At 39.3% G+C, this 27,903-nt stretch overlaps 1 protein-coding gene across 2 annotated transcripts in view; it reads left to right on the top strand.

Moving 5' to 3' along the window:
* The window catches only part of RORA (RAR related orphan receptor A), a 712,506-nt gene that overhangs the window by 581,835 nt on the left and 102,768 nt on the right, over positions 1–27,903 (top strand). The window lies entirely within an intron of this gene.

Here is a 27,903-nt window from a genome sequence, read left to right as displayed (position 1 = left end):
GAATCAGTGAAATGTCCATAGTAAGGAGCTTTTAAAATTGTACCATAAGCAAGTGCAGTAGAATTGAGGTAGATCCCAAATCCTTTCCAAGCTGACTGCCCACTCCTGGGAGGAACCACTTCCTCTAGTTTCCAGGGTCCCCAGTTCTATGGAGGAGCAAGCAGCATCTTTTGGAACTGCCTCTGCAGACCCTGTTATGGGCTTTTCTGACCCTCTCACCTGACAAACCTCAAAGTTTCTGAAAAAAGAAAGGGCAGGGTAGTGAGGAGGGATGCACAGAAGATGCTGCACTAGATCTTTCCAACCAAATTATGTTCTGATTTTTGTTTATGCCTTTCAGAATGATCATAAATAAAAGGCTTTGGCATTTTGGTCTTTTAATTTTTTGGTAACTTTTTGATTGGAACAATTTCAAACTTCTAGAAAAGTTGCAAGTATAGCACAAAGTGACTCTCATGTTCTCTTTTTCCCAATTCACCAGTTGTTCACACTTTGCTCTCTTTGCTTTATCATGCTCTCCCCCTCTTCATATATACACACACATCTACAGGTATATGTGGAGTGACATGTCCCTTTACCCCGTTTCCACGAGGGTTCCCTAAGAATTTCTCTTCCATGACCATAGTACAATTATCATACTCAGGGGATGTAACATCAATACAATACTAGATATATTCAACTCACAGATTGTTTTTATATTTTCACAACCTCACTTGAAGAAGCAGGTGTAGGACAAAGATGAGAAATGTATATCACAGCCTAATCAGGCCTCTTTTTCATGTGCTGACCTCCTCACTGGAGTCTTCAAAGCCCAGCTCACACAAGACTCCCTTGCAAACCTTTGTGGTTTGCTGTTTCCCCACTCGGCAGAATTCATTTCCCTGCCCCAGAGCCCCCTGCATGTGCCACTGTCTTAGCCCTTCATATCATATAATGACAAGATATTTACTATCTGTCTCCACACTGGTCTATAGCTTCTCAAGTTTCCCAGGACCTAGTTAGGAACTAATGGATAATTGGTGCTCAGGAAATGTCTGTTAAAAATGAATAAGCAGGGGAGCAGGTGTAGCTCAGTGGTTTGAGTACCTGCTTCCCATATATGAGGTCCCAGGTTCAATCCCCAGGACCTCCTAAAAAAATAATAATAATTTAAAAATGTAAAAATAATGAACAAATAGGTAAATGGAAGCCTCTGGTGAATTGAACCTGATAAAGCATTAGGTTACTTTAAAAAAATCTCTTCCCTGAAAGTTCAGCGATACAATACAGTGGGTGAATTCTACATTCATCTTTGGGACATCTCTGGACAAGAAGAAATCATACGTGAGTTCTTGGCTCCTGCCTCGCTGCCACTCCCTCAGACTTGTTCTGCCCTCCCTCTGCCTAGAATATACAAACCACTGAAAGAATACAGTTATGTGCAGGGAACATGTATAGACTAGACTCGGAAGAGCCGTGCCTGTGAGCGTCAGAAACGCAGCCCTGGATTTCAGCACTTGGCAGCGCGGGGCTCTCCGGCGTTCCTGCCACGTTAGCAGTTCGCAGGCAGTAACTTTCCGAGCCGGCTCGGGGCGGGCGGCGAGGGGAGGAGCTCCGAGCTGTCCCCGCCGCCGCCGCCGCCACCGGCCTGGCGCCAGGGCGCAGGGCACTGCTCCTCCTCCTGCTAACCCGAAAAGCCGCGCGCCCCAGCCCTGGGAGAGCCCCAGCTAGACTTTATTTGTGGCAGACCCTGGTAAGGAAGCGGGCCCTTGAACTGGAGCTGGGAGCTTGCTGCGTTCCCAAGCGATTCTGCTCCTGGAAGGCAGGGTCACCGGGAGCCCCTTGGTCCGGGCAGGCGCTGCATCCCAGGCACAGCCTCGTTCAAGACTCGCAAAACCGACGCAGTAGTTGAGTTCTTCCTGAACTGAGCGAGCACCTACCCCGGGGCAGGTCCGACGGTGGATTTTGGAATTGCAATGTTATTTATTATTTTTATTTAACAAATGCTTGTGTAGCATTTGCTACAACCCTGACACTGTTCTAAGCACTTTACTGATATGAACTTCTTTAATCCTCATAACCGCCAATGAATCGGGTACTATTATTATTTCAATTTTTGGATGAGAAAATGGAGGCATAGAGAGGCTAACTAACTTCAAAGAGTAAAACTGGACCCTGTTTAATCTAATACCACAGTATCTTCTTCTTTTTCACAATTTCTACATTATTTCCATTTACCTACTTTTCCATTTGACCAGTTACCTCATCGCTAATATTATTTGGTTCATCTGTAATCAATCACTGGGTTAATTCGTCCTGGGTGTGCTAGGGACGCCAAAAGATATAAGGTGTATTCCTTGCTCTAAGAACAGTCGAGTTTGGTTAGGGAAGCAAAGCGTCCATACGTTAGCAACAAAGGGAGATGGTGAGAGACGCTGACTATGGTAGCTTCGGGAGTTAAAAGGAGGGGGAGAGTCTCATGGGCAGGAATGGCTGGGGATGGCCCCAGAGAAGGTAGAGGGAGCACTTTGTAAAACTAGTCAGCTTTGGATACATAGAACAGAGGGGAGCAGCCTTGTAAGTCAGGGCCTTTGGTTCCTTGAGGCCAGCAAATGCAAGCAAAGACGCTCTGCGCCTTCTGCAGAAAGGGCCTCAAGCAATGCTGTGATTCTAGATCCTAAAATCGCAAAGCCCTGAAATCCTGGGTAGTGTGGTTGTTCCGCCAATTCCTAAGCCACAGTGAAAATGGCCAGAATGGGTGATCCTTGTGCCACCATCCAGCATTAGTGATAAAGAAAAGCTGGAGTGGGGGGAAGGAAAACTCCAACTTGTATGCAGATGGACTTCAATGCTATGACCTTGAGGTAGAAGGAAAGTAGTTAATGTGTTTAAGATTCTGGCATTATGAGTGAGTTTCTCAGTTGTGATATTCTTATGCAAAAAAAAAATTATTTTAATTTAGCAAACAAAGTAAAACAAAAATCCCTCAATCCTGTTGATTGTGAGTGGGCCCAAAAGGAATCATAGTGACACATCATCTGTGAATGTGCATGGCCATATTTGTAGCCCCAAGATATTTTGTCCCCAAATTGATCAAATGAAGCCAAAATGGCTGCTGATCATGCATAAAATTAAATGCAGTCCTCAATAATTGGAGACATCAGAACTTGCCTTTGTCTCCAAAGAAAAATGATCTACTGAAGATGTGTCAATTTTTGTAGTCGTCTCAATTACCATATTCATGCTTTAAAACTAAAGAAACCATTTCTGTGTATTGAATTCTGGAGTGCAGTGTTCTTCATGAAACATTACGGTAAGCAGCTTATGCCCAACATGATTGCAATTAGAGTTTAGTGAACCACAAGAAGGGAAAAATCCATGTAGGATGCATCACTGTAACCACATTTGCCAGGAACAAGTTTTAACCTTTTGTACAGCTGTTGAGGGAAATGTTCCAATATTCCCTGTGAGAATGCCTGTCAAGTTTTCATTTGAACAAGGAACACCTAGGTTATGTTTTTGAAGACCACTCCCTTTTTAAGCTACGCACCTTTGGGCATGTGTCAACAAGAGGTGTTGGGATAGATGAAAAAAAAGTTGCATGAGCTTCAAACCCAGCAGATTAGCAAGACTTGAGGAAATGGCAAGGCATCATATTCTAAAGAAATTGTCCATTCCCGTGATATACAAATGTTGGGAAATAAGATTTGAAGGGCTACTGTGAGTGGGGTTGTTTTTGGTAAGTTAAACTCACAAGAAAGATGACTTTGACACCTTCAAATGAGAAATAAGTTACTTTTCTTTTTGTCACCAAAGTACAGGGGACATATTACCTATGATTCCTGACTTCTGTAAAGCTCCTGGAGAATACGTACATGAAAAAAAAAAAGTCGTGTCCACGTAATTTCACCGTGAGTTCAAGCTTGGTAGGGGCAAATACACAGCATGGAGTGGGTACCCTGTCTCCTAACATTTTGATCCACTCATTCAACACTTGACACATTGATTTAACACTGCCTTGTACCAGGCGCCTGGGGGTACAATCGTGAACCTCACAGACACGGTGGGTGTCTGCCTTTGTGAAGTTATATATTCTAGATTCAGCCAAGTGAAAATGGTCAAAAGAGTATTATCAGCTGGAGTCACAGAAGGATGGGCTTCGAGGTGCATGCGTGTGTTTGTGCATGTAAGGGCTCTGGGTTAGCATGGGGGATGTGGGTAGGTGGAGGATCAGGGAGGGGAGGAATGTAGTGGAAGTCGTGCTGACGCTCTTTGCTCGGTCAGAGATGTGCATGCTTGCGTGCTGAGTCTAGACAGCTCTCCATCACTGGCTCTGAGGATGGTGTTGCCGTTAGATTCTGAGCGTTACCAGTTACCTCTGCCCCATCTTCAGGAACACAGGAAGGGAAAACCAGCCAAACTAATTGCCAATGGCCAAGAAAAGAAAAATCTGTGTTGATAGTGAGAAGAGTGCCTGTTTAGCCGCTTATCTGTAGCCCGTAATTGTCCTTGTCCCTCTCTGATCAGTTGCCCTCAGATGCAAGCCCCAGTCACATCGCTGTGACTTGAGAGTTCTGGAACCAGAGTGTGGCTTACCATGATTACTTTCAAGAGTACAAAACACTTGTCAAGCTTCTCTCATCCCTCACTGCCTTCTTGTCTTTCCCCTGTACGTGCAGGGAAACCCCAGTCCCTAGCACAGCAGGGCCCTGCCTCCAAAACAGCCCTACCTGAACTTTGGCTTAGCAACAGTTGTGAAGGACGGGGTGAAGCCAGGCAAATCTGCCCATCACCTGGTGTGGAACTTAATGAACATTGACTGTGAAGAAGCACATGGTTTTAGGTTTGTCCAAACCTAAAATGTTTTTGCTCTATTCTTCTTCCTTCCTGATTAATACAGCTCATCAGCCACCATTTTAGGAAACTGTAACAGTTGTTGAAATTGGCCCATGACAGTTCTCCCGTTAATTGTCTGCAGGGGCCTCTAAGTGGGATGTTCTCTGAGAGGACTTTGCTGTCCCAGTTCCGCTCTTGCTAAGTCGCTACCACAGACTTTGCTGCCCTTCTTCCTTTTGCTCCTGTATTTCTGAGGTAAAAATAAGGGCCCCAAATTTCATTAGCATCAGGTCTAGTTTTCTTGCCTCGGTTAGTGGACAAGCACTTTTTAAGTATATGCTGGACTCACTACTCTGCATGATTGATTGATCGATTCAACAAACAGGGGCAACAAAAATGGCACCTACTGTGTGCAAGCACCATCGTGGGCTCTGAAACTATAACACTGAGCAAAACATATAGACACACTGTGTCTTAATGGGCTTATCAGCAAGAAATATGTGTAATTCCTGCCTTTGATAATTTATGGGAGGATGGAAAGGAAAGGAAAAAGCATGGGACATGGGACAATTCTCTTTTTTTAAAAAAATTCTGTATTGTGGAAGTTTTCCCCAAAATTAATTGTTTTCTATATGAAGCTTGTCTGTCAAGTAAAAGCATTTCCATCAAGTATTTTCAAGCTGTTTCTCTGAGCACTCATCCAGTTACCCATGGGGGCAGGCGTGTGACCCTGAGCTGAGAACAAGGGGCTTTCTTACAGCCTTCCACTGACTCAGCAAACCTTGGAATTAGTCAGGCTGAACCTGGATTTGCCCAGCCATAGAATGGCGGCCTGGCCATTCTTATGTGCACAAAGTACAAAACAATCAGTTTATTTTTACTTTACAAGTTTCCTTTCCCAAACCCTTTTCCTGGAACATAGTTCTGACATATTTGGGGTCTGTTTTGGTTCCAAGATCAGAATCTTTTAAACCCTATGACCACTGGAATTCCTCAAGACTTCCCCCAAACACTCCATGGCTGTTCTTCCAGACTAGTACTTTCTGAACCTTCGTAAAGATTACAAGGAATATATTCATTTTCTAACTTTTAGTTAACAACAGATACCAGTAAAACAACAAACAGAAGTTGAAATTTCTCTATTCTTGCCAACCAGCTCTGTCCCTTATGCAACTGGGTGGATTCCTGGCAAGTGTGAGGAGAGATTTTAACAGACAGCAAGGTGAGAGAGAGGAGAGAGCGGGTGCATGTGCTGGCTTCAATCTCACGCAGGCTGAAGACACGTCATTGCACCACCCTGGAGAACACACACCCTTATGGGATTTGATCCACGCTTCTATTTAATTGGTTAACACTATCAATTGCCATGTTTTTGAAGTTACATTGTTTTTGTTGATTCCCGAACCACAAATGCATATGTGTATTATGAATGTATGCATGTATTCATGAAAAGGGATATAAAGTGATTTTATAAAGGATATGTGAACACACACGTGCATACAGTTTTACACTTTATATTCTAAGATTCATATGGAGATGCATTTGCTTCCCCTGAAGCATCAGCTTTTCAGACAAAATAAATTCATCTCACCCAAATGAGGCATGCTCGTAACAATAATGCATGTGGGTGTACAGGTTGCCCACGTGTGAAGGAGCAGGAGTACACTTGGGAGGATGGAGAGTGAGAAAACAGTGTTCTTTCCAAAGCAGTCCTCTCATCCTCAGTCCACAAAATTCCAGGCAGTGAAGGGTTTTCATGGTGGCAGGGCCCCATCAGAGTCATTCCTTACTCATTAACAAAAGGACTTGTCATCTGGAGAACTGGTTGCCATGTGTTTATTGTTAGGAGTTCAGGACAAACAGGTTTCAGCAACGCACAAAGGTTTTTTGGCAAACAGAAAACATAAACAGTTTCCTTATGAGCTGGATTGGCAAGGAGAAAGCTTCCCCAGACCTTGGCTATCTTGCACTCACATTCTCCCTCCTCGTATCGGGGATTGCTTGTCTTAGGTTTGGCTGCATAAACTCAAATCCCATTACTAGCCTTCCCCTCCTCAGCAACTGCTGGGGCCCCAAGTCCACAGTTACCTGCCTTGTAAGCTCCCTCTAAGTCCCCGAAACCCTATCCCCTATGACTTAGCAAAGACTCTTCCTTCCCTTTCTCATTGTGCGCGTGTTTAAAGGTGAGGGTCAGAGCTCCCGGCTGGGGTGTTATTTCCTATTACCGGCTTCCCAGATGAGATAAGCAAACCTTCAGGACTTAGGAACATTCTGTCTCGGGACTCTGTAGAGAATGGAAGCTGCCCTGTGCCCCTTTATCTGTATCGCCTGACGCCAAGCATGAAAAGCATGGTATATTCCAGGACTCAAACTTCAGGAATCAGAGCCATCAGTTCAGCCAAATGCCCCAGCCCTAAGATGAAGAAACATGAGAGAGCATTAGGGCTTATAGCTCTGGATGATGGCAGCTAATCCACCAACAAATTCTAGGAAGCAGAGTGGGGGCCCATGGAGGTAGTGCTGTTTTATTTTCATTGGCAGCCCTTTAAACCCATGGTTCCCTGAGCAGGCAGTTCTGGTTCCTCCTTGTGCCCATAAACATGGATGCGGCCACGACCTGTAACTTCATCATTAATAATCTTCCTATCATATTCCCCGTAGCAAGGATAGGTAACTTATTTGAAAACTTTCTATGTTCTAAGCATTTTATATGTATGTAAGTGCATGAACGTGTATGTGTGTGTATGTATATTTAAACCTCATGGTAACTAGGAATATTAAGGATCCTCATTTCTTCAGCTTAGGAAACTGACTTTCAGATGATAAGCAACATGTCCAATCCACATGGTCAATGGGTGGCAGAGGTGGGCTTGAACCTAGATCGGTCAAGTCCCAAAGCCCTTCTTTCTACTGCATTGCTACCTCCCTAAGGTTCATAGACCCAAAGGCAGAAGCAATGGCTTTACAAGCCAGATTGCCAGTGACCTGCATTCCAAACTCTTGAATGCATTTCTTCTTGAGAGACGTGGAGTTCATCAATGCTCGTTTTTGAGCCCTCTTTTCTTCAAAAATAAACGTATGCACAGAGAGACACATACAACGAAAGAATCGGCCCCTCTAAGCATTCCCTGCACAAAGCCTCTCAGAGGTAGCCTTTTCACTTAGCGGCCTTACTTCTACAACTGTCCCTTCTCCATTTCCCCCTGCTCTCCTAATCAGGGCCCACTTTGTCCAAACCTGCTCCCCTCAGTTGATGGCCCAGCCTCCAAAATTGTCCATCCTTCCACTCTCCCAACTCAGTCACACTTGCATTCGTTCTGTGCTATTAGGAGAAAAGCCAAAGTCTATTTAAGTAAAATATTTACCTTTTGATTAGCTCATTCATTGACATGAAAGAATAACTCTCCATTCATAGAATTTGCTATTTTCCATCCAAATGCCCCAACCTCATTATAGGAGCGGCTAGGGTTATTTTAAAAAAGGGGGAAAAAAGGTACCCATTTTTCTCACTACTCTAACAAAAATGTTTCCAGTTTTCCTTTCTATCTTTTCTAATATACGTATATCACTTTTATGTCTTTGTAATCACAGCACAGATATAATGTTGCATAATTTTTTTCACATAACATAATATTGTGGATACTTTTCCATATTGCTGCATAGTCCATATATCAAGTTGATGTAATGGGTAGACACTTTGGAGGTATTTTCACCCCTCAAATTTCCCCACATCAGACATCACCTTTTTGTCTAAAGAAAAGGCTGATCCAGATTATAGCAACTAATTTATTATCACGTAGTGCTGCCTTCCAGTCTATGTGAGACCTATCTACACAGCACTTCGAGAGTACCCCTGTACTAATAGTAAAGATAAAGGAGGAAGTCTTTCCCTTTGACAACCCTTGTTCATGTGACTTTGTGACCTTAATCCTAACAACAACAACAACAACAAAAACAATCATCAAATGTGAAATGTTATGATTATCATGCCATTTACACATAATGTTTTTTAGGATTTTCAAAGGAGATCAGAAAGATACATTCATTGAACACCTTGAGCCTGGCATTTGGTGAGCATTTACAGTGAGCTATCTTATTTAAACCTTACAACGACCCTGTGCAAAAGGTGATAATTACCCCCATTTCCAGATGAGGAAGCCAAGGCTCAGGAGAATGGAGTTCTCTACCCAGCTGAGAAGTGATCAAGTGAAATTCAAAGCTGGATCTGCCTGATTCCAAAGTTTTTTCCAATTTGTCACCTGATTTTCTCTCATCTTAGTGACAACTTCACCAAGGGCTAGTCCATGTGTCATTTCCAGGGTACACCAGATCAAATGTGACAAGGAAAATTTTATAGTCAATGAAACACATGTATATTGCAGGCACATAGAGAATATGAAACAAATGTAAATTTATTCAAATATTTTAGAGAGGCGGTTGTAGTGATATTTGTTAACAGGAGACCTATTACTCATAATTGATTTTACCAATATTTTAGCATTTGACCTGTTTCCCTTAATTGAATTGAAATGCCTTATGCAACACATTTGTTTTACCAACTTTGGAAAGATATAATCACCTTCACCTGATTTAAAAAAAAAAATTATTCCTGAACAATGGTGGTAAAGATAAGTAAAACACAATTAGATTTCTCTTCCCTAGGAGATTCCTAAAAAATTGCAGTTATTTTCTTTGAAGAAAAAAAATGAGGAAAGGGCATTTCATACAATGATTGGTGTGGTCACCCTGAAATAAAATATGTCCACTAAACCATTCCCAAGAATCACTGATCAAGTCACTTGGGAGAGTGCGAGATCACCCAGTCCTGTTTCGTTTAATAGAAATTAGTCATCCCAAAGCCCTTAAAATGTAAACCAATTTCAAGGATGCAGAAATGCTTGACCACTGGAGACCAGGATGAAGCAGAGGGAGATTTCTGTAGGTACTAGAAGTATCTAAGACCCACCATCTTTAGGACAGATGATTCACTCTGCCAAACTGAAGACACTATCAGTCTGCTGGGTTTGCTAAAGCTGGACTCAGCAACATACCAAAGATGAAAATTCAAAAACATTCCAGGGGATTGTTCACTGCTAAAGCAGGTAAAAATTATGTCTCTAAGTTCAGGCTTCAACTGGGCACTCATCCATCAGGTTTTGCCCAGGGATAGCTGGGCTTGGAGGAACATGCCAAAATTAGGGGAGGTTCATTTTTGTGTTTCAAAGTTGGCAGTCCTTGTCTTGGAAAAGAAACAGACTTGGTATAACCAGCTTTAATGGATTATAAGATGATTGGCTGTTGGGTGAGAGGGGAAGAAAAAAAAAAGAAAGCAAAAAGAAAAAAAATATTTTTGAGAACTTGCAAGAAACAGTCTTGCTGGCCAACTGTGGTCCTAGGTTGACATCTGTTGTATGTTAGTTTTGAACACGTCGGTTTCTTAATAAATGATCTCAGAATTTCAGTGATAGCATCCAAGAGAAAAATCGCAAAATGAGCTTGAAGAAACATTTTTCTGGGTTCCTTCTCCCTGTGCCCAACAGGGAAAGAGCCGACAGAAGCCCTGCCTAGTCTAACTTGAGGCCACCCATTGGCTGGTAGGACTAGGATGAAACATCAGCACCTTTAATGTGGGGTTGAAAAACGGAATGCCGGGAAGTTAAAAGGACTTAGGGGAAAATGTCCTTTGGCCTTCCGCTGCGTGACAGGATTCTGAAGTGGCAGCTAGTGAGCAGAGTAGACTCAGTTAGTCCAGTCAGAGGAAAAAAGCAGCAAAACCAGAGGGCCAACATCAGTAATATCTTTGAGTACAGTGATGAAAGAGTGAGGATGGCTCTGCCAGAAAGGCGGGTCTCTTCATCATGTTTCCCAAAGCAGTTTTCGTCTCTGGCCAACCGTCAGAAGGAACGATTCCTGCCTTTCGGCTGGTGTTTATTGAGCACCTACTAGGTGCTCAGTGCACTCGGCCCTTCACACAAAGAAGGCTCCATCCTTTTCTTTTGCCAAACTTAAGATTGTTGGAGATGGAGAGGGGTGGGGATTTGTTTTTCACCAAGAAAGAGGGAAAGCAGGAATGGAATTATGAAAAAATCTATTTTCATATGGATAGGAATCCAGGACTATAAAGCCTCAGAAGACTTTGAGAGGGGCTAAAGCAATTGTGGATTAAAACCCTTTTCCCTTCTACCTCTGCCCTGTTCTGGCATTGATTTAATGCTGGAGACAACAGACATGGTGGGGAACAGACTCGACAACAAGGGTTAGAGACAGAAGAAATCAAAACGAGGCTCCAGTCATTCCTGCTATGGAGTTCCTTGGACATATATTGAGGTCTGAGAGGGTGAACCCATTCACGAGTAAGGAATTTTCCATTCCCCACTGCCTAATGTAAAATACCCAACCGATAGAGTAAAGGTAATGGAGTGGGCAGAGAAACTTCATTTACCTCCCTTATGCAAATGCCCTTTGACTTGTCTCTACTAAGGAATACCTCCTCCCTTCCTTTTGTCTGAAATGGGGTGAAAGATTACCACAGCAACGCCCAGGCTCAGGGCCCTTAGGTGATAGGACTGCTTAGCTTTGTCTACCACAGATATTTCCATAGCTTTTGACCATCTTAAGAGTTTATACTGTGCATGAACCCAAAGCACAGTCCGTCCTGAGGTAGTATCAACAATTATCTGCATGAAAACAGAATAGTGGTTTTTTGAAAAATAAAAGTCTATATATGTTGCCTCCACAATGCATTTTATCTGCATTGTACTTGGGTGACCTTGAAAGTTTTTATTTGGATGGTTGTCCTGAATTGGACACAGTCTTAAAGAGCTTCCCTGACCCTTTAAATCTCTTTCTCTTTCTTCTTCCTCTCCATCTCTTTCTCTTTCTCTGCCTCTCAGATCTGAGTATGATTGCTCAATTGTGCTGTTTCTGTCATTGCCTACTTAGGGACAGCAATGGGGAATGAGCCTTAAAAGTGATAACCTACCATATATTTTTTTTTATTCTGCTGGTTTCATAAAAAACGACCAGTCATTTATTTCATCTCACTTATTGTCCATCAGCCCCACATTTTTTACCTCCTTGCTGTGATTTTCTTTGTGCTGTGGTTCCCAGCCACAGCCTGCTTCCTGCTGAATTAAACTGCAACACAGACAAAACCAAAGAGCACATCACCCCCAAAGTTCACTCCGAAGGTCGTCCCTGCTGAGATGGACATTGCAGATGTGCTAGAAAGATTAGAGCCTGCTTTGATGAAACCTGTGTCTGTTCTTTGCTCCTGGTCCACAGAGTGGAAGATCGGATGGGTTGCCATTGCCTTGCATTATTTAAGAGTTTTTATGAGCAGCTCCCATCAAAATTCCCCACCGACCCCAGAGAGGTGTGTGTGTGTGTGTGTGTTAAACAGCACTTTAGAATGATTGAGATCTTCAAAAGGACATTGCAAAGTGAGCTCTTTCCAGGGCTCACATTCCATTAGGTTGCCCTTCCTTACGGTCTCTCGGTTGGCCCTTCTGTTCTATTTGTTGGCAATTTCTGTTCATTCCAGATTGTATTAAATCCCTTTAGCAGCTTCAAACAGCTCTCTCGTGCTGCAGTTTTAGCATTTGGGTGCTGCTCACATCAGTAACTGGACTTTTGTTATTTTTCACTACTTTGAAGGTTTTCCTCGGTTCCTCTGTTTTCATTGGCTTCCGCTTTCATCTAAGGGTCTGTTCCTCAATGGTGCTATCTGTTCATTTCAGGGAGTCCGGCCTTTCAGCTCTCTGAGGAAGAGCCATCCCTCACTTCTCTGGCCTGGCTTCCGCAGCGGGTAGTCCGTGCTTTGTGCCTTTCAGCAGGCAACTGTGGAGGCCCCTCTTGGACAACGGTTTTGGTGATAGGATAAGGATTAGTGCCTCATGATTTTGTTTTTATCAGCCTCTCTTCTGTATCTTCCCACTTTTTATTGAGGTACAGCAGTTTCTGTTATGGCAGGAGTTTATAAATAGCTTCATTTCTGATCATCTCAAATGATGAACGGTAGGATGCCTAATCACCATCTTGTGGACTTTGCACAGATATGTTTTTATTTTCTGAATTAGGTGGGTGACCAAATAGTTAGATCATTGAAAGGGAATGAAATCCTAAGATTTTATTCCTAAGGCCTGTCAGTATAACTACTTTAGACTTAATGTAAGTGATTTAACTCTAGGACTGTGACTACCACATTTTTATTCCCCATAAAATCCCTGGGATAAATGTGTGTTATTTTGCCTCAGTATTTCACATTTTATTTCAAAAGTCCTGGTGCCAAGAATATGATTTTTTAAAAAGATAATACAACTTACTCTGGTTCTTTTAAATTAATTCAGTATTTCATAACAAGCGAAGGTGGTAAGAGCAACATTCCATGGGGCAGAGATGCCAAATGAGCATCCCTTAAGTATGAAAAGAGGTTAGTTTTAGACTTAATCAAAGGAACAACTTCTTTTGCTATAGATAAACATATGTGACACACCTTCCCTGAACCTCCCCTTCCTGCAGTTTGAATGGATAAAAGTTCAGAAGGTACAAGCATGGTTTAAAGCAATTTTTAAAAGCAGAGCCATAAAAATGAAGAGATGCATTTTTAAAATATAATTTTAACTTCTGGAGAAAACATGGTTGGCTCCAGAGCCTCCCACAAACATCCCAAATAGCTCAGTCTTCCTGAAAGGACTAGAAACTATAAAACAACAAACACATGGCCAGAGCTGATTTATGTTCAATATCAGATGAATTCATTTTCTGTAGATTGTTAGGAGGCCCAATTAATTAAACAGTATCTGGTGATTCATTGATGGAATGTTGTTGAAGAGCCATGTAAATTATCTGTTGCGGCAGGAATTAACAGATAATAGTACATAAACAGAAAGGAAGATATAATTAGCAACAAAATTCTGAAGAAATATAAGGCACACTCATGTTTCACTTTAAAAAGCCCTTCTCCAATGGAAAACTTTCCTTATACTTGCCAGCCTGAGTTGCTGAGAATATGTTTGTAAAGGACAGGAAATCATTTTTTATATCTCGCATGTGGCAACATTTAGCGAGCACTAGACTGACAGTCAGAAACTCAGGTTCAAGTCCCTGCTCTAGCGTTAGTGCTGTGACCCAGGCAAAATTAAAAATCTAAGGTACCTCATGTGTGTGGGGGGGATGATGATCCCTGACTGCTGTCTTCCAAGAGCTCTGTAAACATAGAATATAGCCTTTAAACTGCATCCACATTAACAACAGTAAAATATTAGCAATAATATAAGATTTAATAATTATTTGGAGGTTGTCATGGTGGTTTTCTTACAAAAAGCATTTTTCTGGAGCCTGGATAACATGTAGAATGAAAATGAGAGAAATCCAAAAGTACCTAAGCTCCTGGCCCCTGGTAATGCTTAGCAGTGGTTCACTCACCCTACCTAAGTCTAAACTGGAGCCAAGAGAATTCATTTCAGGACCTTCCATTCCTTCCATTGTGGAGTCTGTACAGTGTGGGTTGAACCTGGCAGGTGGAGAGGCAGCAATTTCCCTGTCTCCAATAATTTAACTTGTCTTCATGGGTGTTTTGTGGCTGCCTTGGAAATGGGCTCACAGGTTTGTATTTTATTTTATTTTTAAAGAAGCTTTAGACTACATAAATGTTACATTAAAAAATATAGGGGATTCCCATATGATTCCCTCCCTCTCCCTCCCACAGGCTAGCAGTTTTGAAAAAGAATTGTTGCAGCCATGAAGAAAGTATAGGTATAACGTATACATTTAAAAACCTATACTTTCCCTGTGCTGAATGAAAACAATGCCAAGTTGTGCCTATGTTTTCTTTTCTCCCTCATCAAACTTACTTTCACTGCTAGACTTTCCTTCCTCAGAATTCCAGCAGGTCAAACATTATTATATAAATAACAACTGCAATAAATATCTGAATATAATAATTATTTAAACGTCAGTCTTGAGTACTTTCTAGCTTTAGAAGGGGGCATTTGAACAGTTTTTATTTTACTAATATTTGGCTAATTTTATGATTGAATGAAATACCTGTGTATGAAATAATTATTCTATAATAGAAAGCTCTTTATTTTTCTAACAGGCTTCAGAACATTGCTTAGTAAAACTGGAATAACTAAGACCTTGATTGTAAAGTCTTCATTAATTAGAATTATATTTGAGATCTGTATACCAATGCCTCATTTGCAGGTATTGTTGGAAAATGATATATTCCATATAAATTAATTTTCTGAAGCATATTTCTATAAGTGCCTAAACTATTTTACTTCATTTGAGTGAGGGGAGAATCTTTCCAAATATATTATGTAAGTCCCTGTCTTCTTCAAGTTCACGGGTTAATCCATTCTTAATGATTCAAAGTCATTATAGACATTAATTACTATGTTGTGCACAGTATGCTGTAATGCAGGATGTCCTTAGAAGCTCTGCAGGTGTGGCTTGATGTTTGTTTCTACCCTATAAATGGCCCTGTGCTGCCATACTTTTTAAGTGATGTCTAACTTTTATCATTTTTCCATCTCTTCCCTCGATCTTTGTTGTTTCTCCCTGCTCCCATGAGCAAAACTCTACTCTTTTCTGCTGTGCTTTATAAAATATCTTTTATATAGAAAATTTGATATCAAGGTTGTCAGATTATGTCTTATATAAGAGTAAATAGTCACTGAGTGAAGTCCACTGGGATACATTTTTATGCAGATATGTGAACTTTAGTTCTTGGATTTTCACTGGTATCTATGACTCTTTCTTTTTTTTCTTTTTTTCTTTTCTGCCATGTTCCATTTCATATGGGCTTTTGAAAGAAAGATCTCCATTAATGAAAGCTGTTATAGCAATCACTTATACCTCTAATTTACTATTACTTTAGATAACCATTTGCCTCAGCCATGGCTGTATGGAAACCCACATACCTTCTTCTAGTCTTAATGACAATCTCAATTTGTAAGCAAGGATAGGACTTTTCTGTTTTGACTTCCTTTTCCAAATACCTTGCACAGTGTCTCAACCACAGTCTGCTCCCAGAAAAATATCTAATGATTAATTGAGATTTAAAAATAATTATCACACACAAGCTATATACGAATGAAATTTCTAAGAACTATAGTTGTCTTTCATGTTCTTGAAAATGCTTCTGTGCTTTTTGCACCCTGGTTTTAAAAAAATAATCAAGAAAGACCAAGTTGAACATAAGTGATTTTTTTAAAAGTGTGAAGGAGTTTAGAATAGAACTCCTCTCATAGATATGAATTCTAAGTATAATGCAGCTTTCCTATGGGATTACTTTGTTGATGGAGGAATTTATGGCTCATAATTAGAAACCTTTCAATTCATTCATTCATTTCAACAACAGCATTTATTGAATGCCTGCTGGGCCCCACCAGGGATGCATAGACATATCAGACATAATCTCAGGAAACAGATATTTTGGCTAGAATCTGAAGGTGGCTTTGAGTCAGAGCCAGCTGCCATATGTTAGAAGCATTCCCCCAGTTAAAATGGAAAGCTTTACAGTGAAGCTTAACTTGTTCTTAAACTAGCCTTGATTTTATTAGAACAATCCCAAATATTTCTGGGAAGAAATCTGGAGAAGTGTCATAATGTTTTCCTGTTCCCTGAGAAGTCATTCAGTAGCCCTGTCCAAGATAATTTAAAATAGCCTAGGAATAATCGGAAATATGCCTCTGTGGAAAACACTTGGAGGATGCCTGTCAGCAAATGATGTTTTAAATCCGAGGTTTAATTTAGATCTGTTATTATGTTTCTTATAAGAATTTACATGTTTAGAAAATATTGTCTCAAGAAAAGTTCATATAAATGTAAGTTAGGAAACAATGAAAGCGTCATATGAACCAATAATATTGATTCTGAGGTTTTACCCATATTCTCTGCTTTGTAATCAGTCATAAACTTAACATCTCTCCCTCACTCCTATTAGTTTGTTTTGTGAATGAATCATCGTATTGTGCATTTACTAAATACCAATAATCTTCAGTCATGTCACCTTATCATATCTGATCATTGTAATTTTGTAAGGCAATCATTAGTGTAAATTTTGAGTGAGGTAACTTTTGCATTGTTTTTATAGCTTTTTCCATCATACTTTAGCATTTATTTTGTTAGCTTTAGTGACATACAGGATAATTTTATAAAAATTTTTTATGTTTTTATGCTGTTAAATCTTAAGGGATAGATCTTTGAAAAAAAAGCATTTCAGTGTAAATGTGCCTATTAATTAAATTTAATTATTTGTTTTTTCCAAGAGTGTGTGTAAAAGAAAAAGAAAAATCTTGTTCCCAGAGAGTACAAACTGTATTTGAAAAATCTATTGAAGGGAAGTGAACTTGACCCAGTGGATAGGGTGTCCGTCTACCACATGGGAGGTCCACGGTTCAAACCCCGGGCCTTCTTGACCTGTGTGGAGCTGGCCCATGCGCAGTGCTGATGCGCGCAAGGAGTGCCCTGCCACACAGAGATGTCCCCGCGTAGGGGAGCCCTGTATGCAAGGAGTGCACCCCATAAGGAGAGCTGCCCATCGCAAAAGAAAGTTCAGCCTGCCCAGGAATGGTGCCACACACACGGAGAGCTGACACAACAAGATGACGCAACAAAAAGAAACACAGATTTCCGTGCCACTGACAACAACAGAAGTGGACAAAGAAGAAGATGCAGCAAATAGACACAGAGAACAGACAACAGGGGCGGGGCGGGGAGGAATGGGAGAGATATAGAATGAATGAATGAATGGATGAATAAATAAATAAATAAATAAATAAATAAGAAAAATCTATTAAAGAATCACTTTTAAACCTTCTGAAAATATTTTTGAAAATATTTTTGAAATGGGGTAGATAATCATTAATTCTTATGAAGACATATTCATAGTATGTAGTCTATGACTTTTGATCCTGAACAGTGTGGCTAGGTTGACAGAATGACAAAACATCTACTTCTAGAGTGAAAAAGTCTCTTAACTATTTAGGTATTCTAAGTATATAACACCAAATACATGGCAATTTGACACTGTCTGAATGCTAAAATAAACTATTGTATGTACTGTTCATCAGTTTATTTTGTATTGTTCATATAGTTAGTTGTAAACGTCTAGCTGTAGTTAATAAACCATTCCAATCCAATGACTTTATCTACTACAGTGTACCAGACACTGATGTTTATTGTCTGAATTTTGGATCTTAAAAAAAATCTTGAGAAATAGGTATTATTTTCCAGTTTTTCAGGTGAGGAAACTGAGACTCAAAGAATACAGGTAACTTGTCCCCTAGAACTGGGATGGGAAACTAGATTTTTAAATCCAGTGCTCTTTCCACCATACATGCAGCTTTCAAGGAAGTAGCCATTCATTGAAAAAATGTATTTATCAAACACCTACTATATGCCAGTCATTGTGTTAAACCTTAGTGATACAAGAGATCCAAAGATGAGTAAGTCAGATGGGTTCCTTGTCTCTTAGAGTCTAGATCAGGGAAGAGGAAAAAAATGTTGCAAATTATTGTCAAAAACAACAGAACAGTGTGAAAAATCAGGTTTACACAAAGAGAAGAACAGGATACCAATGGGAGCCCCCAAAGCAAACCTGATATAGGAGTTTGGTCAAGGATACCTGAAGGCAGTGACATTTAAACTGAGAATTTTTTTTTTGAGCTACCAGGCCAGTGATTGAACCCAGGACCTCATTTGTGGGAAGCCAGTGCTCAACTACTGAGCCACATCAACTCCCCTGAGTTGGTTTTTTCATTTGCTTTGCTTGTTGTTTGTTTTCATTTTTTCAGGAAGCACCGGGAACTGAACCAGGGACCTCCCATATGGGAAGTGGGTGTTCAACCTCTTGAGCCATATCTGCCCCCCTAAGCTGAATTCAGGATGGCCAAGATATAGATAGACAAGACAGACAGGCATAATCTGGCAACTCCAAGTGCTGGTGAAGGTGTGGCACAACTGGAACTCTCATACATTGTTGATAGGAATGCAAAATGGTACAGCCACTTTGAAAAACCATTTTGTATTACTCATAAAGTTAAATTTATACTTTATGTATGATTTAGCAGACCCTTTCCTAGGTATTTACCCAAGTAAAATGAAATCTTATGTTTATACAAAAATCTGTGTGTGAATGTTCATAGCAGCTTTATTTGTAAGTGCCCCCAAAATGGAAACAATCCCAATGTCCCACAATTGGGGGATGGATAAACAAACTCAGTATGGAATATTACAACATGGATGAATCTCAAGTGCATTATCCTAAGTGGAATAAACCAGAGTCAAAAGGCTGCATAATGTATGATTCCATTTAAAGGATATTTTTTTAAAGGCAAAACAATAGAGAAAGAACACAGATCAGTGGAATGCCCAGGCCAAGGAGTGGAGGGATAAGTTGACTACTCAAGGGCCCAGGGGAATTGGAGAGGTGGGGTGGAACTGTTATATTTTGACCGTGTTAATGCTTATCCAATTGAATGATCTTGTCAAAACTCAAAGAACCCTGTGCTAAAAAGAGAGAATTTTACTATATGTTAATTATGTTTTAATAAAAAGGGTGAGGGCATCCCTGAGATCTAAAGGATGAATTGAAAACTCAATCCTTCCATTTTCTCCCAGCAACATCAGAAATTACCATTAAAACAGAGAACATCCCCAGTGTTTTTACTACAGTTCTAGTTGATAAAATACTATTTGTGTAAAATAATTTATGTTAGACTATGAATTGAACAGTGGTCACTCTGTACATTAAAAAAATTGTTTCCTTTTCTCCTGTTTTGTAATGGCTAAATCTAACATGGTGACAGGAAACAGTTTCTTACTAGTTTTTTTTTTTTTTTTTGACAAGTGTTGAAATCTGCAAACTATGCTATAATTCTAATGCATGAATTATTCATAAGAGGACAAAACTTTGTTTGGAATTGCCCATTTAAATGGCAGTTTGTCGTCAGGATAATAGAGAAGACAGTACAAGCATGATAATATTCCTTATCTTGCCTATATCTGATTTTTTAATAATAGGCTACTGTCAGACATGGATGGTTTACCTGCTCACTTCTTTGGAAGCAGGTAGACCTACAAAATGACTTCTCAAGTTTCTACCAATTTTGATAAGTTCTTGTTTATAATGCCTTTGCCACATAATCTCTGTTATATTTCAAGGAGCAAAAATGTCAATCAAATAGCCATTGCATTCTAGTTTAAGGAAGGTCAGTTTCACAGCACAGCACATATCTAACCTTTGGAACAATGGCTAGTTGGGCTTTCTGAGACTATAATTACACTTAAGCCTTTACAACAAATTCAATAATGCTATCAGTAGTTTCTCAATAATGTATATCATAGCTTACACAAACAAATCATTCTCACTTATTATGACATTTTCAAAATTGCTTTATCTATATTTTACTTGAGGTATCATCAAAATATCTCAATGCTATGTACTATGTCTTTATATAAATAAGAAAGTCATGCATCACTATAGTCACTTAGTAAATGTAGACAATAATTTATTCAAAATGCTCTAAAAATTAGGAGGCTCTGCTTAGGATTATTATGCGATCAAAGCCATTTGTTGCATGATGAAAGTAGGTGAACCAAATGCTATATTATGTGACATATGATGTAAAAACTATGGAAAGGGCAGCAGTGATACAATTTTTAAAAGTAAAATCAATAAATGCCTTCATCTTATGCTTTTTCTGTAGAATATCATGAACTGTAAAATTGTTTTTTTTTTTTATGTTTCCTAATAGATTTGCTATTTTGCTTGGAGTCTTTTATAAATGTCAGTTTTGGCTTTTATAGTTTTTAGTTTCCTTGCCTTCCTAGCTAACATTCCATTAACAGTATTTAGAATTGTTTATTCCAAAATACAAAAGAACTACCCTCAAGAGTTAACGTGTAGCAAGTGATTTCTTAAATGTACAAATGGCAACATTGTTTTCAAACAGTATAATTACAACCCTGTACAGTATATTTCTTCATTAGTAAGTAATTAAATAATTTACTAAATTGCGCAATAATTCATAGTGACACATACTAACCCTGCTTAATTACAGGAGCTGGTGATAAAAGAATTTCTTGTGTACATGCCTAAATTTTATTAGAGTAGCAATTTTTGATTCCTGAAGAAGTCAGTTTGCCATTTTCAAAATACTGAGTAATGCTGAATTCAATGAAAAATTGAAACTATTTTCAAGAGTCATAACATAATAATTGAGGGTGCACCCTTTAGAATTAGTTTACATAGGTTGGAATGCCAGTTCCACCACTTACTAGCCTTGTGCTCTTGGACAATTTATTAATACTTGCCTTTTCTGTGCCTTAGTTAGTTTCTTCATCTTTAAAAAGAGAGCAATAGAAGTACAGAGTGTTATTGTGTGAATCAAATGATAAAAATGTGTCTGACCCTACTTCGCACCGTTTTCAAAAATCAACACAAAATGGAACTATCACACTCCTAGAAGAAAACATAGGGAAGTATCTTCAGGACCTTGTGTTAAGCAATGGTTTCTTAGACTTTACACCCACAACACAAGCAACATCAACAAAAAACTGATAAATGGACCTCATCAAAATCAAAAACTCTTGTCCTCAAAAGATTTTATTGTAAAAGTAAAAAGAAAACCTACACAATGGGAGAAAATATTTGGAAACCACGTATCCAATAAAGAATTAATAGCCAGTATATATAAGGAAATCTTTCAACTTAACAACGAAAAAAAAACAATCCAATTTAAGTGGGCAAAAGACTTGAACAGACATCTCTCCAAAGATATACAAATGGCCAGAAAGCACATGAAAAGATGTTCAACATCATTAACCATCAGGGAAATGCAAATTAAAACCACAATGAGATAACATTTCATACCTATTAGAATGGCTGCTGTTTAGAAATGGAAAATAACAAGAGTTGGAGAAGATGTGGAGAAATAGGATCACTCATTCATTGCTGGTGGCAATGTAAAATGGTACAGCTAATCCCCTATATTTTTTTTAATGTAATATTTTATGTAATCTATGTATCTTTTAAGAAATAAATTTTAAAAGTATATTTTTAAAATTACCTATCATGTAAATCCTGCTTCTATTCAAAAAAAAAAAAAAAAAGGTACAGCCACTGTGGAAGACAGTTTGGTGGTTCCTTAGAAAGCTGAGAGTAAAAAAACCTATGACTGAATCCCACTACTAGGCATATAACCAAAATAAGTGAAAGCAGGGGCTCAAACAGATATCTGCACACGGATGTTCATAGATGGAAGCAACCCAAGTGTCCATCATCTGATGAGTGGATAAATAAAATGTGGTATATACACACAGTGGAATATTATTCAGCCATAAAAAGGAATGAATTTCTGATACATGTGACAACATGGATGGAACTTGAAGATATTATGTTGTGTGAAATAAGCCAGATCTCACCGATTTGAAAACAATTAGAATAAGCAAACATGTAGAGTCAGAATCTAGAATATAGGTTACCAGGGAATGGAGTGGGGATAGGGAATGAGAAGTTAAGGCTGAAAATGTACAGGTTTCCTCTTTGGAGTGATGGAAATGTTTTGGTCATAGGTAGTGGTGATGGCAGCATAATATCATGAATGAAATTAATAGCCCTGGAATATATATCTAACTGTGATTAAAAGGGGAAATGTTAGATTGTATGTATAACAGAATAAAATTTGTTTAAAAAATCCATGTAACTATAGTACACAGACCATGAAACCTCAGTTAAGTTATGGCCTTTAATTAATAGTACAATTATTAAATATGCTGTTATCAGTTATAACAAATGTCTCATACCAATGCAGGTGTTACTGGTGGGGTGGTATATGGGAATCCTGTATCTTAAGCATGATTTTTATGTAAACCCACAACTTCTCTAATAAAAGGGGAAAAAATTAGTGCCTGCCACAGAGTATATCCCCAGGAATTGTTAGCCAGTAGGAGAGGTAGTAGCAGCAGCGACAACAGTAGTATTCTATAATTATTTGAAAGCCATTTTGATTTTGGAAATTTATCTTTGGGAGCATAAGTTTTAACTGGACACTAAAAATTCTATGTGGATTTTGGAGGCTCAAAGTGGAATACCTAATTTAATCTATGCCGATCTGACAAAAAGTAGTAAATAATTTTATTTGGAAGAAGGATGTTGATTATTTTTAAAAATTTGAATCTAACATAATTAGAAGAATTTAACATTTTTATTAAAACAGAAAATATATACCCAAATCTATTTTTGTTTTATAAAGTGCTTGCAACACACTGTCTCAGTGCAGTCCTGGATGTAAATAATAGATGTCCTTCGGGGAGCAGAGACTAGACTTCTGATCAGATTCTGTCAGCCCAGATGAACCCCATCCTAAAGCTGGAGCTTAAATGTGAACATCAAAACCACTATTGACATGGGCACAACTGTCTGAAATGCCAATAGTTATAAAATGAGTATTTCATAATGCAGAATAATTGATTACTTTGCTTGACTGAACAGAAACATATTTTCTCTGTGAAAGCAAAATAAAGCCAGCATTTGCTCCTGGAAACCTCCTAGCTACAAGACTTGGATTTACCAAAGAAGCCCATGTTACCCTGTGGCCCTTGATCATGCATGACAAAAATAGGTAAAACCATCTGTAACTGCTGATCTTTTCTCTATTATTTGAAAAAATATATTTAAGATAGTTCTTTAGAAAATAAAGCATAGCCTATGTATGAAGCATCTATATTAATAGAACAGCCTCAGATAATTTTCAGAACTGAAACAGATGAGCTACAAAATCAAATAACATTCAATTTATCTTGTTCGTCCTAAAATGCTCTGCTTAGCTTTATAATAAACTCTGATGAAATAACACCCACTTCCAGTTTTATTCTTTCTCAGTATGCTGTGATGTGAAACTCTTTTGCTCTACATGTTTTATTAGGTGTAATTTAGCTTTATGACTATCAAACCAACTATTAATCCTTATTTCAATAAGACTGTTAAATAGGCAAGCTGCAAAGAGATTTATTTTCTAAAGTACAGTTCCCTTCTTTTGCCCTCAATTTGTTTTTCTTTTTTTTCCCTTTTTTAAGATTTATTATTTATTTATTTCTCTCCCCTTTCCCCCCCGCCCCAGTTGTCTGATCTCTGTGTCCATTTGCTGTGTGTTCTTCTTTATTCGCTTCTGTTGTTGTCAGCGGCACGGGGATCTGTGTCTCTTTTTGTTGCATCATCTTGCTGCGTCAACTCTCCATGTGTGTGGTGCCATTCCTGGGCAGGCTGCACTTCCTTTCGCTCTGGGCGGCTCTCCTTACAGGGCGTACTCCTTGCATGTGGGGCTCTCCTATGTGGGGGACACCCCTGCATGGCATGGCACTCCTTGCACGCATCAGCACTGCATGGGGGCCAGCTCCACACGGGTCAAGGAGGCCCGGGATTTGAACCACGGACCTCCCATGTGGTAGATGGATGCCCTATCCATTGGGCCAAGTCCGCTCCCCCACTCAGTTTGTTTTTCAAAATCATTTTCTGAATGTGTATAGTGTTCAGAGGTCCATACTAGGCTCTTTGAGGGAATCGGAAGAAATTGCTACAACCTATATTTTCATCTTCTCTCTTGTTTAAGAATGTGATTTTATGCTACTGTAAATTTGCGCCATTAGTTGTTCCTTACACGAGAAATACATTTTCTATCGCTATACATTTCTCCACATTCTATAGTCCTTCTAATCCCCATTTCCATCCCCTAAATTGCAATCTGTACTTTAAGGTCTAGCTCCCTTTTTTGAACTTTATTTTTAAAGAAGTTTTAGATTACAGAAAAGTTACACTGAAAATACAGGGAATTCACATATACTCCACCTCCTTCCCCTCTCAAATTTTCCCCTATTAATAACATCTTACATTAGTGTGGTACATTTGTTACAATTGATGAACATTTATTTGAAATGTTGTTACCATGGTCTATAGTTTACATAATGGTTTACACTTTGCACTATACAATTTTATAGGCTTTGACAATATGTATAATGGCCTGTATCTGTCACTGCAACGAGAACAATTCCAATGCCCTAAAAATGACCTCTGTTCCACCTGTACTTCTTCCCCCTCTCCTCAGAACCTCTGGTAACCACTATCTTTATATCAATGTTACAAGTTCTTCCATTACTATAATAAAATAAGTATATTTTGGTCCCTGATTGCATTCCCCTCTTATGTTTGTTCATTCCACAATCTTGAGGATTTGGGGATGATGATTCTTATTCTGCTTCAGATTGAAAGGGGGCTTAGATCTTATGGGGCAGATGGAAGGAACTGTTTTGCTTGCAGTTGTAGATACTCTTTGCTTTTGGAGAGGGGGTTGCCCATAATCATCATTTAGTTAGTTGTCCTGTGTGAGTCCCATGAACTGGACAGCAGGTGTTGGCTGCAAGATTAAGATTAAGGGCTCAACTAGCATGTGAACAGACCAAAGATTTAATGGGTATAGTACTAATTATAGGCTCAAATAAAAGGAATAGAAGAATCATGTGTAGGGAAATTATAAATGAATCTAACACTGTTGCAATGGGGAAATAGGTTATCATATATTCCAAGGTAAGGCCCACTGATGGGGTGCTGATTTCAAGAGGTTGTGTGCTTTGCGGAAAGTGCCCAGATGTCTCTAGAGCCCTCCAGAGCACCCATTTGAGGCTTTGTTTATTGTGCTAGTTAGTGAAATCCACCTGAGACATGCATAAATGTAAACTTTGGAATGGCTTCCTGACTCATTTTGAAATTTCTTAGCCATAAAAACTCTTTTGTTTTTAATTTTTCCCCCTTTTGTTCAAGGTCTTTTTCCAAATGCATTGCTGGTTGGCGCTTGGTAATAATCCCTCGGTGCCAGGGAGGCTTATCTCCAGGAGTCATGTCCCAGGCTGCGGTCAAGGTGTGAGTTTATTTGCTGATTTTGGCTTAAAGAGGGGCCACATTTGAGTAACAAGAAGGTTTTCAGGAGCTAACTCTTAGGCAATAGCTATTATTAGGCTAAGTTTCAATTTTACAAGAATAAGGTTCATAAATACAAGCAGTAATGTTGAGGGCTTGGTGTATTGGTCTGTTTTCTTTTATTAAAGTCTAGCTCCTTGATACCTTCTCTGTGAAGTCCTCTTTCTCGTGAATCTTAAAATTAACCCCACACAGAGTAAACTTTCATTCTATTTCTTGCATAGCTTTTTATTTCTGGAACTCTTGAGTATGCATCACACATTCTATCTTACATTATAAGCATCACATTCATTTTCCCATTAGATTGCAAACTCCTCGAGGGAACAATAAATACCTTGATCTTTGTCCTTCCCCCATGTCCTAGCACAGTGTAATGCATACAAAAGGCATTTAGTCATTCTTCATTGGATGGATGATGGCATAAATGAACTCTCTCCTCAAAGAGCTTATTCCCTTGTAGGAAATAAGATGCCAAACCTTGCTATACCACAAAACTTCTTAGGTCAAAGTGTAACTCTTATTTATCTTTATATCTCCAATAGTTAGCAGGTAGTTAATAAATGCTTGTTGAAAAAAAACTACATATATACATATATGTATGTCATTTTAAAACTGTAGAGAGCTTAGAAAAGTGCCTGCTGATAGTATCATTATTAAGGGTCAATATTTCATGTCAGACACAGATTCTGTGTGTGTAACAATGAAGGGAGGGAGTGGGGGTGACAGTGATGGCAGCTCCACTTCCCAAGCCCCACTAAAAGATAGTTACTCTGTACCTTTTCTATATGATTTCCTTTAATCATCCCAGCAGCCCTACAAGACTCTACTATCCTTATTTCACATATGAGGAAACAAAAGTTTGCTCAAGATCACTCAGTTAGTAAGTAGGATGGAGGTTGTTTTTGAGTCAAACACAAAAACACAGGTGGTAGTCTGGTGCCAAAGCTCATTCTACCATCCACGGAGTTCAATAATACAAGGTTCCTTGGAGAGTACGTAATCATGAATCAGGAGAGAGAACAGTATAAAAGGGCTCCTCAGAAGTGGGTGGGAAATGATCCTGACGCAGTCACAGGATGTTCAAGCCACAGGAGCCCTCTGAGGTCTGTTGTCCTTCAATTTACAGGTGAGGGGCCTGATGTCCTGAGAAGGGATGTGACATGACATGCCCAAGGTGACATGGAAAGCAAGGGCTCCAGATTCCAAATTCACTTATATTTCTCCTCTACCCTTAAAAAAATAATAATTCCTGACTGGCCTGTCCCACTTCCAGCTGGAGGAGTGAGCTGAGGCCAGCCTTCAGAAACACAGAGGGATGCAGGGTCCCCTACCTCTGGTTTGCATCATTCCTTCCTGCCTTGGCAGGCATGGTTCATAATGAAGCACCTGCTACCTGCATATTTTGTGGAGGTTGCTTAGCTCGATATACCTGTGAACTTGACCCTTTTCCCCATTATGATGGTTACAAAACATATGCCATTTCTCTGAATTTCCTAATAGGTGCATGAGATCTATGGTTCCAGGAATCCCAGAACCCCTGCATCATTGTCTTCATTCAGCTAAACCTTTCTCCTCAGATATCCCACTATCTCAATAGCCAGGCTCATGAGCTGCAGCCCTCTATCAACCGTGAGTGCCCAAGTGATGTGCAAACATCGTTTCAGTGGGTCAGTAGACCTTTAGGGGTGTTCGGATTGATTAGAGCCTCTGTCTTGTTCTTTTTAAATTCTCCATCTTACAGTACAGTGCCAGCCACATAATAAGTACTCAGTAAATGTGGTTGATTATGTCAATTACATATATATACATACATACGTACATACATACACATCTTTACAAACATATTTGAAGGTATCTCTTGCCAGCAAAGTACATTTTATTTCATGCATATTTCATGGAATATGATATGCATTCATAAAAATATATTTAAATCTACATTTCGTTTTGTTTTAAAATCACAAGACAGACAGGCTATATTAATCTGTTCATCCCCTTCTTCTTCATACTCTTAAACAGATGGTTCCTTCTGTCACCTTCTTTGGTTTCTAGTTCTCACTGTTATTACAAATGCCCTTTCCAGACTCAAAATTAATCAAGGTTGGGCTTTA

This window comes from Dasypus novemcinctus, chromosome 3 (genome assembly GCF_030445035.2).
Source record: "Dasypus novemcinctus isolate mDasNov1 chromosome 3, mDasNov1.1.hap2, whole genome shotgun sequence".
Classification (NCBI taxonomy): Eukaryota; Metazoa; Chordata; class Mammalia; order Cingulata; family Dasypodidae; genus Dasypus; species Dasypus novemcinctus.
This window is presented reverse-complemented; position numbering and strand designations above follow the sequence as displayed.